The sequence below is a fragment of the Schistocerca americana genome, chromosome 2 (assembly GCF_021461395.2).
Source record: "Schistocerca americana isolate TAMUIC-IGC-003095 chromosome 2, iqSchAmer2.1, whole genome shotgun sequence".
In the NCBI taxonomy this organism is placed as follows: Eukaryota; Metazoa; Arthropoda; class Insecta; order Orthoptera; family Acrididae; genus Schistocerca; species Schistocerca americana.
Window position 1 is genome coordinate 662,868,866 of NC_060120.1, and position 16,873 is coordinate 662,885,738.

Genomic DNA, 16,873 nt, shown 5'->3' on the forward strand with positions numbered 1-16,873 from the left:
TGATGTATTCGTTACTCAGGCGTCACACAGTGACTAGTCCACAGGTTCGAAATAACTGAGCTTTCCTGGTAGACCAATTCTCTTGCCACTGCTTCCCTACTGATTAAATAACACTTCCCGTAACCTTTTATACTGGCGGGTTCGCCTCTCTTGGCGTCTAGCAGCCAATTCCGTGTTACTTAGGGTGTCCGGATACATTTGATCGGATATGTAATTGTCGACTCAAGTTGAACCATAAGCTCTCTTTTCCTCGATGAAAAGAATTTAGGTTGTGGATAATACTTGATAGGAACATGATAAGCTTAGAGGGGCATTTAGTGGAGCATCCTCAAGCAATCAACTTGACTCTGGTAGTGACATAACGGCCCAATCATACAGCCATCTGCCGACCGGAGTGGCCGAGTGGTTTTATGGCTTCAGTCTGGAACCGCGCGACCGCTACGGTCGCAGGTTCGAATCCTGCCTCGGGCATGGATGTGTGTGATGTTAGGTTTAAGTAGTTCTAAGTTCTAGGGGACTGATGACCTCAGATGTCAAGTCCCATAGTGCTCAGACCCATTTGAGCCATACAGCCATCAAATTAGTTCCCTGGTCAAATTTTACTCTCTGTAGCGTAGAGTGCTCTGTTTTTCATCTCACTACTTGTTTGTAGTCTTCGTTGTCTCCGGTAAATACACATCGACCTCTGTATTTACATTTATACTCTGCTAAACTCTGTGTAGTGCGTGGCCAAGTGTATTTTTCATTATACCACGTACTACGGCTTTTACCCGTTCCTTCAGTGTGCATAGCACGGGAAAGAGAACGGCTTTAACGATACTTACGAATCTGGGCCTATACTTAGATATATTAATCGATACTGGTCTTCGAAACTTTGTAAATAGTCTTTGTAAATCGTCTTTCTAAATCTACTTCTACATCTGTATACGAATACATACTTCGCAAGCCGGCGGAGAGTACCTTACACTACTAAGTCATTTACTTCCCTGTTCCACTTGCAGACAGAGCGAGGGAAGAAACAACTGTCAGTATGCCTCCGCACGACGCCTAATTCCTCTTCTCTTCGCAAGCCTTACTCGAAATACAGATTGGCGACATTAGTATCGTTCTTCAGTCAAATTGAAGTGCTGGTTCTCTAAATTTTCTCAATAGTGTTTTGTGTAGGGAACGTAGTCTTCCCTCGACGAATTTTCATTTTAGATGGCAAAGAATATCCATAATACTCGCGTGTTGATCGAACCTACCGGTAACAAATCTAGCAGCTTGCCTCTGAATAGCTTCGATGTCTACGTTCAGTCCGACCTGGCGGGGATCGCAAGCAATCTAGCAGTACCCAAAATAGGTTTTTTTGAAGCTCCTCCAGTAAACTGAAGTCGAACATTCGCCTTCCCTACTGCCGTACTTGCGTCATGGTACCATTTCATATCTGTTTGCAAAGTTACGCCTAGATATTTAATTGACGTGACTGTGTCAAACAGCACATTACCAATGCTGTATTCCAGCATTACGGGAGTGTTGCTCCTACTCATCATCATTAACTAATTTTATCTACATTTACAGCATCTCACCAACTAGAAGTTTTGTCCACGTCATCTTACATCCCTCTAAAGCCACTCAACGACGAAACCTGCTTCTACCCCACAGCATCATCAGCAAACAGCGGAAGATTACTGCTCACCGTGTTCGTCAGATCATTTACGCATGCCGAAGAAAAGAGCGGTTCTGCCATACTTCCCTGGGGCACTCGTGGCGACACCATTCTGTCCGATGCACACTCGACATCTGGGATAACGTACGTTGTTCTCTTACTTAAGAAGATATCTGGGAACCTATTCCTTACGTTCGTATCTTCGTTAACAGTCTGCACCGGGGCACTGTGTTAAACGCTTTCGGAAATCTAGGAATATGGACTCTGCCTGTTGAGTCATCCACAACTGGCGAGATACCATTTAAGAAAAAAGGCAAATGTATTTCACACTAACGATGCTTTCTAAATCAATGCTGATTTGTGGACATAAGCTTTTCTGGCTAAGGAAAAAGTGTTGTAATCGAAGTGGGGACACGTTCAGAAGTTATGCAGCTAACAGATGTTGGCCTGTAATATTGCGGTTCCGTTGTTTTACCCATCTTGTATACTGGAGTCACCTACGCTTTTTTATCCTATCCCTTTGGACTTTACGCTGGGCGAGAGATTTCTCGAGAAATCTAAGCTACGTAAGGGGCCAGTGCCCTAGAGCATTCTCTGTAAAATCTAATTGGAGTTCTATCCGGTCCTTGCGATTTAGGTGTTTTCAACTCCTTCAGCTGCTTCTCTACGTCATAGATGACTCTTACTATGTCCTTCGTATGGGAGTCTTTGTGATGATCAAACGACGATAAGTTTGTACGATACTCCTGCTTGGATGATTTCGTAAACTCAAAATTTAAAAATTTGTCTGTCTTCTATTGCCACACCAGACTTGTAAATGAATGAGTGGATAGGAGCCTCCAGTTGTCAGACACTCAGATCGGTAAGAAACATTATGTAGCTAGAGTATGAACCAAAGTTCTGAATTAGTTCGTACTATGCGCTGTTGTCCAGCAGAACGGGTGTAAACGTTAATCAAAGTAACACCAGAAACAATGAGAACAGGAAAAGCATAACTGTCAATAATTAATACGTATTACCTCCATGGGAAAGTCGGTAGAGCGTTAGATAATTCTATCAAGGATCCTGGGTAAAAAACCCAAAGATGTCAATATGTTTTTATTGTATTAAGCTTGGAAATGTTATATGGGACTAATATTACTTCCACATTTGTTATGGAACTGTTTCCTTATTCTGTTATTTTGTTTTGGCCGGCCGCGTTAGCCAAGCGGTTCTATGCGCTTCAGTCCGGAACCGCGCGACTGATACGGTCGCAGGTTCGAATCCTGCCTCGGGCATGGATGTGTGTGACGTCCTTAGGTTAGTTTGGTTTAAGTAATTCTAAGTTATTGGGGACTGATACCTCATATGTTAAGTCCCATAGTGCTCAGAGCCATTTGAACCATTTTTTATTGTTTATGTTTATTCTGTGAAACTACAAATACCATAGCTGCTTTATCACGATTGGTGTCTGTTCTGTCGCTCATGTCCGACTCAACACCACACCTATGTATACGAATGTACTCTATAGGTTTGCTACTTTCAACTGACGAAGCGAAAGTAGACTGCCGAAACAACATTGCTAAAAACTCCGGAAAGTCCTTTCACACATCAGGAAAATGTTCTCCCATACAACAGTTTCACGCGTAAACAGTTAAAAAAAAGTCATCGCTGTGACTTGAACGTAGGATCTTTAGTACGATACGGCACGCTCTGCCAACTCACCCACACGAAATCTGCAAAGTAGTTATTCACAGATACGCTTTTATTGTCCTCCGTCATTCTGGTGCTATTTTAATTACCGTTTACTCATGGTCTACTGGAGGACAGATCATAGCACGAAGTAAATCGGAATTTTGGTTGGTAATCTATCGACATACAACCTTTGGTACCGATCTGAGTCTCTGACATCTGGAGGTTTAGGTGTTAGCGATATTACGTAAGATCAGAACTTTGCAAGTCTCAGCTTCGAATTTAGTTATTAAACCACGGGAGCTCTTTTGCGCCCTTAATCCGCTTACTCGACACTTAATTCTCCAGAGAGCGATTTACAAACCGTTAAAACGTGGACCGTTAGTACTCTACGTCGACCAAACTGGAACTAAATTAAGTCCATTTATTGTGTAACTGGAATGCTAACAACTGCTTATCTGCTCGTAGCAAAAAATGCTCTCTTAGCCTTCTTGATGAATTTATTAACTTTGGTACCATCGTCAATATGGTGACATCATGATCAACAATCCCGGTCTGTTTGCAGATTTTGTGTCTAAAATATTTACATTGCAAGCTGGTATCAAATTAGCTGCTTAAACTGTTGAGAAGCACCACCTGAAATGAACCCACAAACGTCGCACTCTATACTCGATAGGAGACTCATATGCCACCTACATCTAAAATGACATGATATGGCTATTTCCGCGCTACTAAGAGTAAACTTTCTTTCAATGGTTCTGGAACTGGTAGGTGGAAACAGGTAACCGATAAAGACATCCGATAATTGAGTTCATTTAGACTTGTTAAACGCGGGCAGATAAGTTCGCAGTCAGACTCACGGGATAGTTGGCGACTACTTTCAAGCAATATTTTAAGAGGGGCATTAAGCACGTATGTTATTTACTACCTTCGTGGACTGATTGTATATTCCCAATATCCTACTAATAGGCCGCCGTCGGAGACCTGCTTTACCTACAGGGTGATTCACGAAGATATGGAAGTATTTTAATATGTTATTCTACAAGTAAAACTAAAGAAAAAAGTTCACACAAACATAGGTCCCCAAATATTTAGTTACATACTTAGGCTAATAACAGATTTTGCCTGAAATTTAGCAACTTCGCTAATATGAAGCCATCGCAAAACTGTACGAGGTTGAAGCAAATCACGATTTCCATTTGTTTTGTTACTGGTCTGGTGAATCTAATAAAACATGCCCCAGTCGTGTATCTGCAGCAGTTTTCCAGAACATCCAGAGAAGCAAAGATTATTATATAAGTAAATTTGTTTACTTTGCATTAAGAATGTAGAAACGTTTACGTCGCTGTTGGCAGCTGTTAGTGAGTTGTTTCAGTCGTTTCCTAACCTTGAAGCGAGTTAGTTTTCTGTATTGTTCAGTGAAAGAACATAATGACAGCAGTGTGTTTAACTGAAACCACATAGTAACTGTTGTCATTTGTAGATTATTTATGAAATAGGTATGCCTTTCAAATTTACGAGAGAGGAATACGCCGATATGGTGTTTATTTATGGCAAATGTGATGGTAATGTTACGGCTGCAGTTAACGAATATTGCGCACGTTATCCAACTCGGAGGATTGCGAATGCAAGAACTATTAGTGCAGTATTTCAAACGTTACGGAGACAGGTTCTCTGCCTTGGATTCATGATGAGTACGAGCGTTTTACACGTGAAGACGATGGTGAGGATATTATGGATGCTGATCAACGTATCACGGGCAGCTGTACAAGACGTATCTCTCAACGATTAGGCATTTCACAATATAAATGTATGGCGTACACTGAAGTACGATAACCTGTATCCTTATTATAAACAAAAAGTGCATCCTTTACATCCAGAAGATCCTGCCCTTCTCTTGGAATTGTGCAACTGGTTAAATACTAATAGGCAGTTACACAAATACATTTTATTTACTGATGAGGCCCAGTTTACTCGAGATGGTATAAACGAGCACGTATGGTCTGAAGAAAACCCACATGAAACACTGCAACGCAATTTCCAGCAGCGATTGAGCATAAATGTGAGGTGTGGTATAATCAACTCAAACTTTATTGGGCCATTCATTTTCCCAGGACAGACCATTCATTTTCCCTGGACATCTAATGGCTTGACGTACTTACAATTCCTTGAATAGAAAGTACCCGGCTTGCTCGAAGATGTTCCACTTGCTACGCGATTGCAAAAGTATTTTCAACATGACGGTGCGCCTCCATATTTCACCAACTACACATTTAAATGAACATTTTCCCCAGAAATGGATTGATCATGGCGCTACATGTCTGTGGCCGTCCAGATTACCCATTTAACACCAATGGATATTTGTGTTTGGAGATGGATGAAGGACATAGTTTATGAGGACAAAGTCAATACACGCGAGGCATTACTTGCAACAGACGAAATTAAGAGCAACCCCACGAAACTGAAACGATCAACAAAACTGTTCACACACGTGCAGCTAAATGCATTGAATTGTGGAAGTATTGTGAAATTGTGTTTCCACTGTACAACTTTCTTAATATTGAGCTGTGTTTTCTCTGGTTTAACATGAATCCACGTGTGCTACGGTATTAATAAAAGCAGACTATCTGACACTTTCATACAGCTTCAGTTAGCGTTATTACCATCATTTTTCCAAAATTAAATTCTCTACAATTTCTGTTAAAAACTTTGTGCAACTGTCTAGAATTAAAAAAAAAAAACTGGACCCAGTAGTTAATTAAAAAATTTACGAACTTTGCTTCTTTGGATGTTCTGGAAAACTATTGCAGATACACGTTTTATTAGATTCACCAGACCAGTAACAACAAAATAAATGGAAATCGTGCTTTACTTTAAACTCGTACAGTTTTGCGATGGCTTCATATTGGTGAAATCGCTGAAATTCATGCAAAATCTTTTATTAGATGTAACTCTGTAACTAAACATTCGAGGACCTATGTGTGTGTATGAACTATTTTCTTTAGTTTTACTTGTAGAATAACATATCACAATACACACATCAAAACAAGTTTTGCATCACCCCGGTTCCCAGAACTCCTAAATATAGATGTAGATTGTGGATATTGTATCACAGACACAGTTCAAGAAAGGTTCAAATGGCTCTGAGCACTATGGGACTTAACTTCTGAGGTCATCAGTCCCCTAGAACTTAGAACTACTTAAACCTAACTAACCTAAGGACATCACACACAGCCATGCCCGAGGCAGGATTCGAACCTGCGACCGTAGCAGTCACGCGGTTCCAGACTGTAGCGCCTAGAACCGCTCGGCCACTCCGGCCGGCACAGACACAGTCCCTTTGACTGTTAAGTGATGTCAATAAACCCGCGCAAAGATGTAAACAACCGTGCATGAGTAGCGCCTATTAGAAGGAGGGGGTCCGACAGCCTATCAGTTCCAGTCATTCTACCAGGAAGGAAGTACACGGCTCGTGTTGTTTGTAGTTCAACCATGCCTAGACGATCAATACCGCGGTTCGATCGCGCTCGCATTGTTACTTTGTGGCAGGAAGGGCTCTCAGCAAGGGCTCTCAGCAAGGGCGTCTCGGAGTGAACCAAAGTGATGTTGTTCGGACATAGGGGAGGTACAGAGAGACAGGAACTGTCGATGACAAGCCTCACACAGGCCGCCCAAGGGCTACTACTGCAGTGGATGACAGCTACATACGGATTATGGCTCGGAGAACCCTGACAGCAACGCCGCCTTGTGGAATAATGCCTTTCATGCAGCCACAGGACGCAGAGTTAGAACTCAAACTGTGGGCAACAGGCTGCATGATGCGCAACGTCCATGGTGAGGTCTATCTTTGCAACTACGACATCATGCAGCGCGGTACAGATGGGTTCAACAACATGCCGAACGGACCACTCAGGATTGGCATCACGTTCTCTTCACTGATGAGTGTCGCATATGCCTTCAACCATACATTCGTCAGAGACGTGTTTGTAGGCAACACGGTCAGGCTGAACGCCATAGACACACTGTCCAGCAAGTGCAGCAAGATGAAGGTTCCCTGCTGTTTTGGGGTGGCATTGTGTGGGACCGACGTATGCCGCTGGTGATCACGGAAGGCGCCGTAACTTCTGTACGATGTGTGAATACCATCCTCCGACCGATTGTGCAACGATATCGGCAGCGTATTAGCGAGGCATTCGTCTTCATGGACGACAATTCGCGCCCCCATCGTGCACATCTTGTGAATGACTTCCTTCAGGATAGCGACAACGTTCGGACAGAGTGGCCAGCATGTTCGCCAGACATGAACCCTATGGAACATGCCTGGGATAGATTGAAAAGAGCTATTTATCGAAGATGTGACCCAATAACCACTCTGAGGGATCTACGCCGAATCGCCGTTGAGGAGTGGGACAATCTCGACCAACAGTGGCTTGATGAACTTGTGGATCGTATGCCACGACGAATACAGGCATGCATCAATGCAAGAGAACGTGTTTGTGGGTATTATAGGTACTGGTGTGTACAGCAATCTGGACCACCACCTCTGAAGGTCTCTCTCTTTGTTGGTACAACATGCAATGTGTGGTTTTCACGAGCAATAAAAAGGGCGGAAATGATGTTTATGTTGATCTCTATTCCAATTTTTTATACAGGTACCGCAATTCTCGGAACCGAGGTGATGCAAAACTTTTTTTGAGTGTGTATTTGCATATCTTTGCGAATCACCCTGCATATGTGATTCTGTATAACCATTTCTTTTTATACCCCCACAGACAGACTCAGGTGTTTGCGCGAGTTGAGTAATACCAACAGTAATACTGTATAAGGTGCGATCAAAAATTTCCCATGTGAGGGCATCACTGCAGCGTACATGCAACGAAGCGCGGCTCTGATGTGGGTATATGGAGTGTATGGGGTATAGGTACAAATATTGTGATAACTGGTACCGTAATGTGTATCCATTTCGTTGTGTTAGATGTTTTTATATAATTTACTACCTGATGTTTTCACCACAGTTGTAACTGCGCGACGAACTAACCATCTCCGCCAGTATAGATTGCTACACGTATTGGGTACAACTTATTGGTGATGGGTCACTGCTTTCAAAAGGTGTCTGTGAAACATTCCCACACCTGTACGCCAGGTTCGGGACGTCCGCGTAGTACAGACGCACGTCAAGATTGACGCATTTTGCGAACAGCGGTGGCCAGGCGAACAACATCCAGGGACAAAGTCTGCGAACTTGTTTCCCCCTGCTGTGTCATTAGTAACCATTCGGAACCGTCTGCTTGCAGCAAGATTAACGTCACTTGCGCCTCGGGGAGGCTACGACTGAGACGACGACACTGAGAGACATGGCTGCTCTCCTTGAACGGTTGACGGGAGAGTTGAATGGTGCTCTATTTTCAGTGACGAGGGTAGGTTCCACCCGTATGCGAGTGGAGGACGTATACGTGTATGACGTAGACCTGGGGAGCTGTCTCTTGCACAGTGCATTCGCCGACGACATGTCACGTCCCTGCCGTCATGGCACCGCCAGTTAAAACTGAGGGTCACATTTGGTGTTCCTGCAAGGTGAAGTAACCAGTACCTGCTACACTGTACGGGCTGTTATCCCAGAACTACAGCCTTTTTTCGACGGGAAGATGGCGTGCTTTTTGAGCAGGACTGTTTACGTCGATATACGACTGCTCCGACGCATCATGCTCTTCAACATGTGGAACAGCTGCCCTCGCCAGGAAGATCTTCGGTTCTATGGTCAAGTGGATATGTATGGAACATGATGAGGCAGGAACTAACTCATTCTCCAGGATCTGCAAGCACCATTTCCGAATTGCAACAACAGGTACAAGATGTTTGTGACAGACTATGGCAGGTTGTCATTTAGCACCTTTATAATCGTTTAAATGGAAGAGTACACGCCTGGATTACCATCTAAGAGGGGAGGGGGCGTTTTCATTGTGTAACGATGCGGCTGTTTGGGCATCCCTTACTGTCACATGTGTGTTTCTTTTGGTCTGATTTTTTTTATCATGTGTTCCTACAATTCTGGAGTACCATACATCTCACTTGACAATAAAAGGACCTTGCCCTTAAGGGTATGGTATTTTTTCCCACAGTGTTTGAAATAAGAGGGATAGTAACGTGAGCCATCTCCTATACTAACAGGTGAGATAATGAGGGACCTATATTAACCCTTAAACATGGAACAAGGGCTATCGCCCGGAAGAGGAGAGTCAAGCTTAGCCGCAAAGAAAGCATATATGCAAAGGTGAAAATCATTTACACTGAAGTAATACGCCAAAGCATTGTAGCAAGCAATGGTCTCATCACAAAATTCCTGTGTGCTGCAGTGTAGAAATGGCCATAGAAATAGAACATTAGACAAAGTGCTCGAACACATAGAAGCATGAAAACTGCAGGCAGCATGCAAGCGATGCAGTGAAAGAAGTCTGTTTTGTCTCTCCGTCTACATGGGCACTCTGACTCATTTCTCAACCGCCTTGTTTCTGGATTGGTTAGTAATGTACCGCATCGAAGTGCCGCGCGCAGATATCCTTTCGTTATGCGACCAGACGATAACAGTGCTCAGTCTTTGCACCTCGCTAGCAGTTTACAACTTGCGTAAAGATAAATGATGTGAAAGACGTTTCAACAGACGGCTTTCAACGTAATCGACGCTTTTCAGTGGAAGTACCCACCAGCTATCAGTCCCAGCGCGATCCCCCTGTGGGCGTGCTCTTCATCTCCTGACATACCGCTCCCCAGTCCCCTTTCCATCTCCCCCCCCCCCCCCCCCCCCCGGCCTCAGCCCCTCTCTCCTTTGGTATCGCTCGGCGAGTGCACTCTCAGCGCAAACAGCCCATTGAAAGGGAATTCAATTTGCGCTGATGAGCGTCGTTCGTGCAGGTGGCGCCGGCTCGCCGCTGTTAACCTTTGCGTGCGACAACAATGCTCCCCCCCCCCTCTCCACCACCCCATCCCTACACTCAGCAGCCACGGAACCCGCGTCGCGACTAACTGCCCGCTGCCACGTTTGTTTATACGGACATCCGGCCGGATCTGTCTTTTCCATACAGTGCCGAGGCGACACCGTGAGTTACACACTGATGGCTGCGCGAAATGTACACCGTCAATGGGCGCTGGCAGAATGGCAATTAGCGTGTCCGGCCTCCTGGGAAAGGGGCGGGGGAGCGGGAAAAAAGTTACTCGCAGAGCGGTAGTTTTGATAGAGGTCCAGCCGACGCCCGGAATTACTGGCCGGAATTGGCCGTGCAGGCAATATCGCTGTCCCGTCCCGGTAATTGCTTGCGTTCAGCCTGCCGTGAATCGTACCAGCGCGACTTTTTAGGGCCATCAGCGGCACTCTCGCTCTCGCCCCTCACCTGAAAACAGCAAACGGATTTCTTCAGGAGACTGAAACTGCAATTTCGTTCCGGAGCTAAATCTGTGACGAGGTGGTATCGCAAAAAAACTCAGGATAGTACTTCTGCGAGGGGCGGTTCTACCGGCTCTTCAATGGGCCGAGTTATTCTAGACTACACAGCTTCTCCAAGCCCTTGTGACGCTCATAGCTCTTGGCATTTTTTTTTCAGTTGCCTTGTAAATGTGTGATCTCCTGCTGAGAGAACTACCTGTGGGGAATTCTAGCACAGAAATGGACGCGTTCAGTTGCTTCCAACTGAAATTGAAAAATAGAAAGGGACAGAGACATAGTCTGTTTCACCTATGACACATTTGAGTTACAAGATTTAGCAACCAATTTCATAAAATTTATTTTTATTGAAAGTTTAAGAGAAATGTTCTGAGAATTTTAAAGTTCATAGAGGTGTCCAATATCTTAATCTGTACGTCAGTGCTTTCAGCGACTTGTATGTATTACAAATAGGGGCAATACAAATGGATACAGATTTGAATGACCCATGACAGAGCTTGGCAGGCACGCTAAAAAAAGTGAACTGAGCCAGAAACGTCGTAAGTGTCAGAACAGAAGGAAAGCACGATCTGTATAGAAACTATTTGGTAAAAAAAAAAAAAAAAATATTTTTACATCACTTCTGGAGTTATACGTCAGCTTGACAGTGAGATGCCCATTATATCGCTAGTTGTCATAGTTATTGTGACATTCACATTTACGTAAGATGCTGTGCGAAATTCTAAATTTCACTGAAAAATAAGGGGTGCTATGATTTTTCGTTTGGTGCATATTACACCATATGTTGCTGTATATGAAATATAGCTCATACATTGAAGTTTTCTTTACACTTTGGAGGAGGTCTCCATCTGTCTCCAATCTCGACCAAATGGTCTGTTTGTAGCATTCACTTCCAGCCGCATTCAGGTAATGAAATTTACATAACTGACCTCATATTTCCTAAACCATTCGAGGTATCAAAACGAGATTTTGACAAATAATAGCACACAAACAGGAAAGTATTTTTCCATATCATTAAAGTATTGAACTTTCTTATCTACGTCGATACCGCCAAAGCTACAGTTCTTATTTTTTCTATCCAGTAGCGTAATTATTAAAAAGTCACCGATAGCTAGGGAAAAGGAAATTTCTTTGTATGAAAATAAGCGTGAAATTTCTTTTCTTAAGACACTGCAAATCGACAGAACAAGGTGTTCCATAAGATATTGACCTCTCTGGTCGCCTAATGCATCTTTAATAAGAGACTGAGTCAAGATTTCGTAACAATAGCTATTGCGACTAGAGCTTGTGCAGTTTATACTGTGTTTTGGCAAAAGAAGCAAAATTAAACCTATTAACAAGGCAAATAGAGAAGTCTAGCCATTACTGATAAATGACGATGCTTCTTCAAATGGTGAATAGTAATGACTATCACGTTTTTGTAACCTTGTAATCAGCCGAGCGGTTCTAGGCGCTACAGTCTGGAACCGCGCGACCGCTACGGTCGCAGGTTCGAATCCTGCCTCGAGCATGGAAGTGTGTGATGTCCTTAGATTAGTTAGGTTTAAGTAGTTCTAAGTTCTAGGGGACTGATGACCTCAATAGTTAAGTTCCATAGTGCTCAGAGCCATTTTTTTAACCTTGTAACCCACAGATAAATAATCACCAAATGTGTTTTTTGTAATAGAACAGGAGTGGAACTGACCCAACTAACTATTTAGTAACTCGGAAGCTGTGGACACATTGACGACTTGCAAATCCTTCGTCAATGTCATTATCACCGATAAATTAGACGATGTTTGTAGTAAGAAGATTCACTCGCTCACTCTGAACAGGAATAGGAACGGAAAGATGGAATGCTATTTGATATTCGCATTTGTCAGAGACAGCTGAAGGGTAGAAATAAAATCCTTTGGCAAGTTTTAGTCCCTGCTGTTCATTGTTAAAGGTACGCTAGGTTACAGGATTCCCCTGAAATCACAACAGAATTGATTATTTATTTTAATCTGACAATTCAAACTTTTCTTCATCAGAAATGTCATGAGTGACGAGTTTTGAGTAATACATGCGGTACATTTATGTGGATGTCACGTTGAGTTTTGTTTCTGTTGCCAAATCAAAAAAGAAATTGAAAAAAAAAAGAATGATTATGGAAGTAAACGGAAAGGTAGTTGTTTATCACGCTGCACAGTGATGGTACAAATATTTTTTACCATATTGTTTCTTCAAAATCACAAGGACGAGTTTGTACGGTAGTCCTTAGTCATGCACATGCCATTCGAGCAGTGGGTTCTCACGTTTGTTTTGATAGTCATCTCTGTGCTCAACTGCTATTGTGTTTTGACAAAAGAAGCAAAATTTAATCTGGCTTCAAGATAAAGGTACAGTATGTGTTACTCAAGACCTGTCTGAATACACTTCTCGAAGAAAAGAAGTTTAACAGTCAGATGAAATAAATCGCCAATTCTGTTGTCACACCTGGGCAATCCTGCAACCCACTGTATCTTTATCAATGAAAAGCTGGGATTGAAACTTACCAATGGATTTTATTTCTACGCTGTAGTTATCTTTGACATATGGAGAAGTACAGTAAATGGCGTACCATCTTTCCGTTCCTACCCCCGTACAGAATCAGTGAGTGAATCTTCATACTACAAGCATCTTTTAATTCATCTCTGATACTCACATTAACGAATAATTGGCGAGGTTCTGCATGTCGTCAGTGTGTTTACAGGTTCGGAGTTATGAAAGAGCGTTATTAGTTCAGTTCTACTCTGCAGCAAAAACGCAACATTGTTCTAATACAAAAAAACCCACAATTGATGCCTGTTAAGCTGTGGACAACAAGGTTACGAAAACATGATAGCCATTACTTTACGAACCGCTTGGGACTACTCATTAATGTTCTTGTGTCCTGCCTGCTCGTCGAATGTCGGGTGCCTAGGAAACAAGAAAGTCTCTTCTGTGTACACAGCCTATAATGCAGGTGAAACAATACAGTTCGCATGTCGCTGCTGTAGAGCTAGTAGAACGGCTAGTGTTCAACTGGGCCGCTGCCGTACGGCCCGGCGCTTGTCTTATCTTCGCCTGGAGTCCGCTGCTGTCTCGGTGTCGTCCCAGTCGATCAGCGTACTGTTCGCTGACGTCTTGCTCATAGCCCTCTCTGCTCTGCCGTTCCTGACTTTTATGCCGGAACAAATGTTAAAATAGATTGTAAATATGTATAATATATACTTAAAACATCAAAAGATCATTATGGTGTAGAAATTCACCACTTCACTCTGGATGGGAAGAGGAACAAAAGTATGGTACACTATTTGCTGCGAATTATTTTCATGTTTCACAGATGACGAACAGAGAGAAAATCTTTGGTAAGTTCCCATTCTAGTCGTTCACAATTAGAAATACAATGGGTTGCAGGGCTCGAACGTGTCTGCAATAGGATTGGTGATCTCTTTTTGTCTGCATTGTTAACCATTTCTGATTTGAAGAAGCATCATCAATGGGTACATTTCTCTTCCTTATCGGTTTAATTTTGCTTCTTGTAGCTAAAACCCATTATAAATCGCACAGACACACCTTTTCATAACCATTGCGACTGAATCTTGAAACAGAGTTAGGTGAGGTCACTACCTTACGGAAAACCTCATTCCGTCGGTTTGTGTTATCATAGGAGAAGAAATTTCACGTTTATTTTCATACCAGCAAATTTTCTTTTTCCTAGCTATCGGCCATTAAAAAAATTACAGTACTGGGTTGACAAAATTAATTAAAAACTGTAGGTTCGGCTATATCGAAGTAGACAAGAAATTTCAGTTGTTAATCATATGGCTTAGTACGCTCCTGTTTGCCAAAAATCTCGTTTTGATACCTCAAACGGTTTAGGAGATATGAGGTACGATATAAATATTTCATTTATGGAAGGATGTGAACGTGCTACATACAATCCATTTCTTCGAGATTGGAGACACGATTCTAAAGAAAACTTCAATGTATTTCATATGCACCAACGCAAGGTGTAATAAGCACTAATCTCAAAATCAAAGAAGCCCATATTTTTCATTACAAACATACCGAAATTCACACAGTGTCGTACTTCAGTGCAAATGGTACAATAAGTATGACCATTAGGAAGGGGATACGTATTCCATCATGAAGCTCACACATAAAGCTATAAATAAATAAATGAATAAATAAATAAAAATCAGTTCTTTGTAAATTAAATAAATAAAGAAAGAAAAATCAATTCTTTTTACTGTCCGTAAAATAGTTTGAGATGGCTGTCAGCGTAGTGCGTGGCCACCCGGCGCGCTGAAAGCGGGCAAAGAATCTCTCATTCACTCCGGTTTCCCGCGGCCGCTAGACCGGGCAGGTCGGGCCGACATCTGGCTGGCATTGTGTGCTGCCTCATTACAAACAGGTGGATATTTTCCACGCTGGGTCAAGCCACCTTGCACGGGGCCCCCTACGAAGGTATCTACTTTGTTCCTTCGCTTACTCTGACATGGGCCACGTGGGCTACAGCCTCTTGGAATATGGGAGCTCACACATTCGAGGTTTATGCAGTTTCCTTTAACTGATGAAAAGTCTTCAGCTAGGACCATTAAAATACCTGACAGCGAGTAAAGATATTACTCATCATAAGGCGATAAACCCCAATGCCTAGCAAGCATCTGGTAATATTAACCTACATCACTTACTTTTTAAAAACCTAATCTACGGTACAGCTACGGAGACAAGGAGGGTGTCAAGGCTGACAGGATTCTTCGCCTAAAGTAGAAATGTTTAAAGTCGATTGTCCTTTGTTTGAAGTTGCTGCCCACTTCAGCGATCTAACAGTAGTAGTGTTTTAGCAGCGGAGTTATGTGTTATTTTCCTTTGTTAATGTCGTTGACAGTATACAGAATAAATAATAAGTGACGAAGTAATTGCTAGCCCATGATGTCTCCCCCTACGACACCCATAGGAGTTATAAACTGGAGAGGAAGGTTCATTCGCGGCAAATCTAGGAAAACCACCGTCTCTATAATCGGCTTACGCAAATCCTTGCTATTTCTGTATGTAGTTTATACCACAGCTATAAATCACTATCAGGCGTGTGCATCAGTGGGACGATCCCTGGTACAACGGCGGCCTGGTCATTGCCTGTCTTCTTTCCACTTGCCTGAGCCAGGGCGCCTTCTTTCCGTTGTCGTACTCTACCTGCTGATCACGGGTCGAAAGAATATGAAACTAATGTTTACATACAGACGGGACCGGTGGGATCTGACAAAAAGTGAATGACGCATGTGGCTCAGTACCGTACAGTCACATTAATATTCATAGTACGTTATTCCTGCTGTATATACAAAGCGTCTGCTGAAGTGGATGGTCAACGCGCAACCATATTTGATGGAAGAATGCCATCAGATAGGAAATTTCTAACAAAGACATAGATCAATTTCATCGTGAACAAAAACGAAAACGTTTGCTAATACCGATAGCGAGAACTGTGGAGAAAACAGTGGCGATAATAGCCAGTAGTGTAAGCATAGTTCGTGATGTGAAAATGTCAGTGAAGATCCAGGTGATAACTTGATATGGAAATGAAAAACTTCAGGGAAAATTTGAAAGGAAACAGGATATCTTTTTAAAAATTATAAAAATAGAAGGACGTTGCTGGCGGAGAAAGAGAACATACTTCGATTGTGTGCTCAGTTTTATTGTCATATTTTCATTTACTACGTTTTTCTGTGAAGCACATATTAACAGAGAATCTGGTAGACGCACACCTTAGTTATTAGATCATAAAACAAGAGTTTCCATATCTTACTTGCTTTCGATTTTGTGTGGAAGAATGTGTTAATAATGAACGTCGTTTTTTCTGGTGTATTCCCACTAAAGTTATTAGATTAAAAAACTACTTTTATTTCTTCAGGCCTATATAGAGAAAATTATAGTAATAGTAAAAGTAAATTTATGTTTGATATGCTGCATACAGGACCTGTGCTCCATTTGAACTGAGCGCAGTTATACCATTCCAGCGTCATTCAAAACGACAAATAGCAGAATACGTCAACAATCCGCAGTACACCTAGCTAAAACAGAAATTGTGAAATACACAGGTTAGACCTACGTCATGCTTCTCAACAGCTAGAGAT